Raw genomic sequence first — 4,850 nt, 5'->3', positions numbered from 1 at the left:
TGATGTGAATGCACACTGCCCTGCAGCAGGCACAACTATTCTCTAATCAGCCACTGTCAAGACTCCCTCTTCTGCTGTGTTTCTTCCCTAGCTGCAAATGGCAGATCGAGAAATATATCTCTTGTCCTGATTTTGTCTTTTCAGCCAAGAAAGTCTAGTGTACACTTAAAGCATTTTAAAAAGTACTCTTCAAACTTCTCCAGGCAGGTCAATGGACAGATGAAATTGGATTAACGCAGGAACGGGAGTCATCTGTTGACTTCTCTTACCCCTTCTCCACTTCTACAAGCAATGACTTATTTTCTTCCTCCCTCTTTTGATTAGCTCTATAATAAACTCAGATTATAAAGTAAGGTCAGTTTTGTCTCATATTATTTGTGGGGTCTCATTAGCCTTGGTGCCATCAGACCCCCTCTGAATCATCATTTGTATATGGATGTCTGATATATCAACTGATTGTCCCTTTTTCTCTTTCCTTTCCCATCTCTTCTGAAAGGCATCGAAGCTATTTCTGTTGATACTTAAATATGGCAATTTCTCCCATTATCACTAATAGCATAATGGCATTATGAAGAAAATTCCTGCAGTGCATTTTTATGTGACATAATGCAAACAAGGTAGAATTCAACAAAAACATCATTAGAAGTTTTACCCTCTTAAAATTCTTTTAAATAAGAGCAAGCAGAACTTCTGGACCAAGCACATGTTGGTTTTCAGGGACTAAGCTCTGCATGAAATATTTCCAGGCATTTCAGTCAGGACAGACTTGACATGGCAGAAGGTACCAGAGTGTTTCTGTGCTTATGACAGTAAAATAAGCTCTAGGGCATAGAAAATACATGTCTACATGTCACTGCAGACCACTATGTCACAAAACTAGTTTTGTTTTACCATTCTGATAGGGTGTGGTGAGAATAATTTCCCTAGGGCTTATATACATCTCTCCAGATACAGGCTGAAGTGAGATTTAGTGCCTCCTGCTTCTGTATGTTGCACAAAGCAATGCTAAGCTCCCTTGGGCTTCCTCTGCTCTCTGGGATGTAGCATGAGGTTCTTGCATGCACATTGCTCTGTTTTTGTTTTCTTGGCACCCAGAGTTGCAACCTGGGTTTTTGCTTCTTCTGGAGACTTTTGTCCAGGGAGCTGCCTCTTCTTAAAAAGAAAAGAATTGGGAACATCGTTACTTCTTTAAAACTAATTGTTTTTAAACCCAGGATAACAAATTCCGGCAGGTTTTTAGTCCTTGGAATCCCACAGGAACTGGCACTGCTTTGCAAATAGCCTCAGATTTTCAGGATCTTGTTCCACCGAATAAGACCCGGCTTTTTCTAATGTTTTTCTTTGATCAGCTTCCCTGTTGTCTCCTTCCATGTGGTCTCACTCGAGTCTTGCTTTAACTATGATAATTTCTTTTTGTATTCATCTTATCCTCACAGCCATGCTTAATTTTCTTATTTAAACCAGCAAAAAAATCTTGGTGTTACAGTGCTGGCAGAATGGTACCCAAAAAGCCAGAAAATGCTTCTCCAGAGGTATGGCTTGTGTGTACGAGTGAAGTTACACATAGCATGCACTTTGCTGGATTGGGGCTTTTCCTTGGTGAAGTTTTGCAGTGTGTTTAAGCAATTCTCTGGCTGCAGCAGTGGGATGCTGAGCTGTCAGACTTTCCTCATTCTGTGGTCTCCTGAAAAGGGATATGATTAGGAATCACCTTAGAAACTACAGTGCTTTGCTGTACAAGCCTAGGGAACATTGGTTTCCACTGGTATCCTTGATGAACTTTAGTTTTGCAGGATTTTGTGCTTGCTGGTAGAAAAAACCAGCCCCAAGCCCCTAATATTTGGCTTCTGCAGAGGCACTTTAGTGGCTCTCGTCTAGGCTCTGCTCAGTGCTGGCAGGCAGTGCCAGGCAGGGATGCTGTGTTGGTGCTTGAGGAGGCAACAGAAACTTCTGCAGGAAAAATTATTGCCCAGCACCTTCCAGGCTTCATTTTCCTCTCTGTATGTCCTTGGGAAAGGAAAAGCACTGCCAAATAGGACAGTGAAAGGTGGCAACGAGCTCATCTTCCTTTGCATGGGTGTGAAAGCAGGTGGTAGGCTTGAGTCTGTGCTTTCTCAAATGCAATAGTTTTGTCTATGCATCCCCAGGCAAGGAGCAAATTGAGGAGATCCCTGTTCTTACTTGGTTAATGAAGCATTAACACGTAAGTGTTACCTTGCACTGAAATTAGAAGGGTCCCTTTCCATCACTTTCTTTGCTTTAGCTTTTGGAGTGGGTGAGGATTTGTTTTCCTCTCCTGAGTAGTCACACTGTTATGATGGAGAAGCTGCAGGGCCCAATTACTCACTTCGGGATGTTGTTTGTGAAGCAATTAGAACTGACAGAGTGTGATTAAACCCAAGAAATTATCACTTTTTTCTTAAGGCAGGAGGGGTGACTGTTTACAAATGAATATGCACCAAATATACAATGGGAATCATTTCCTCAGCCACTATGTAATCTCCTCTACTTCATTACTGGCTGAACCTATAGCTATATAGTTTTTTGCGCATGAATTAACACTTGTATCTAATAGCAGTAAACTCACAAATGGACTATTACTTTTTATAGCCTTTTAGCAAAGTCAGCCTAATGGAGCAAAACTGTTAACAAATTAAGATACATTTGACAGGGCTTCAAGCAGGAATCATAACCCAGGAGTCACCAATTGGGACAAAAATGCAAAGTTCTGTGTAGAACCAGCCTGTATCTCACCTGTTGCGTGATAGCAAGTGCTAAATCACAAAATGAAAGGGTTAAGGCAATAGTTTTCTTTTCTTGGTGAGATTTTTAGAGCAAGGAAGTGACTTCCTTAAATGTTTCTAAAGAGACTTTTACATTCTGTAGTGCTACAGTATATAAAATAATAACAATAGTCATAGTAAAAATAAGTTATATCTACTAAAAATAACTAAAAATAATAATAATTTACTAAAATAATCATTTACTAAAAATAAGTCATATTTGTCTACTTATTGTACTGTACATATTTTAGTCACTGTATGTTTATTAGGCTACAGGAACATCTGATCTGTTCCGGTTTTGAGTTTCCACAGCTTGACACTGCGTTTGGTAAACCAGATATATGACATGTGTCTTGAAGCCCCAGTATAAGCTGTATCCTACCAGGAGGATTTTCTCCAGTGCATGTTTATTATTGGAGCTTGTTGACTGTATAAAGCGTCACATCACACACCTACATATGCTCCTATTGAAGAGTTCGGTCTATGCCACCAGCTCGCCGATTGCTATGCTGATCAGTAACCCAAAGCCCAAATTTAGAGATATTCAGGTTGTTTTTATACTTCATTCTTTATCTTGAATCTTCACTCCCCCCACTTGAATCTTGGCTCCTTCCTAGGCTTGCTAAAACCTTGTGATATTCTGCTAAGAACATCCAGTGTTACAATTCCAGCATAATTATATTTCCCCATATGTGTAAAATGTGTCTGCATCAACAGCTTAGTAAAATAGTGTAATAAAAATTATGACCCCACAATTCTGCTATTAATATAACAATTCAGAGCCAAGAAAACCCCATGATCCTTCTTATGCATCTGCTGTAACATGGTACAAGAGCAGAACACCTTAAGCCAGTTTAATCCCTTCTTTTCACCCCCTAGCAATATACATTGGCCCAAGAGAGTAACATGAATTGAAAGTTTAATTTATTAATATGCAATAGTGATAATGTCAAAAGAACAATATGTAAAACCCACACAGAACAGGATTACACAGTACATAGGGGAAAGCCTAGAGCTAATATTTAATACAGCAAACCACAGCCAAAAATAACTTCTCATCCAAGGAGCAAAAGAGGGAGAACTCTGCAGGTGCTGGAGCAGAGGAGCTGTGGAAGCAGCCTCTGCCTTCAAGAGGCAGTTGAACCCTGCCACTTGTCCTGTGGCTGATTCTCCCCTTTGCTGGGAACCCACAGAGATTGTGGTGCTTGCCATGAGTGCCAGCTGCTGGGGCAGTGACTGAAGTGCCCAGCTATGGCTTTGCCTACCTGAAAGTCTTTCGTTGCTCCAATTTAATGGTGCACACAAGAATCAGAGCAGCAGACACAAGTGGCACATGTGGAGAGCAAGCCACACAGAGTACACAGCAAACTGCAGCAAGTGGGGAGCCTCACAGCTCAGAGAATTTCAGTAAGTGAAGCATGAAAACAACTGTTCACTTCAGCTAAATTGTCCACATAAGCTTGGATGATTAAACTTTCACCAGTAGCCAAAGTATCCTGCAGCCTTAGCAAGGGTACGAACACATTAACATTTCACTAGCTTTGCCATAAATGAGCAATTTGCCCTATAGTCTTAAATCAGTAACACTCATGTGAGTGGAAAATGTTCCAGCCTCCAAGGGACTGGCAGGTTTCGAACACTTTCTAGAGTTTGCTTTCCTGCCCCTTCCTTAAAACGAACAGGGGAAGAAAGAACAAATATAAAGGAGTAAAACTCAATACCTTCTTAGCATTACTGAGCACTCAATGTACAGATGCTACCAAGACAGCAGAACTCACTCTTAAGAGGGCAAGCTGAGAGGGATGAGATGGGGTTAGATGCCAGTTTTCTGCCCTGACATGCATTTATTGAGTGATGGGCTGAGATCCAAGCTGCTTAGTAGCCAGCCTATTGCTCAGCACTGGCACATCCCTGCACACACGCACCAAAGGAACCACAACAGCAAGTAAGTATGTGGTCAAAAGATGGGACCTACTTGTCTCTGTTGATGGAAGAATCTGAGTCTGGCAGCCAGGACTGTTAGCTGTTGCATCTGTAGATTCATCCCAAGTCTGATTACTCTTCCAG

The sequence above is a fragment of the Psittacula echo genome, assembly GCF_963264785.1.
Source record: "Psittacula echo genome assembly, chromosome: 13".
NCBI lineage: Eukaryota > Metazoa > Chordata > Aves > Psittaciformes > Psittacidae > Psittacula > Psittacula echo.
This window is presented reverse-complemented; position numbering follows the sequence as displayed.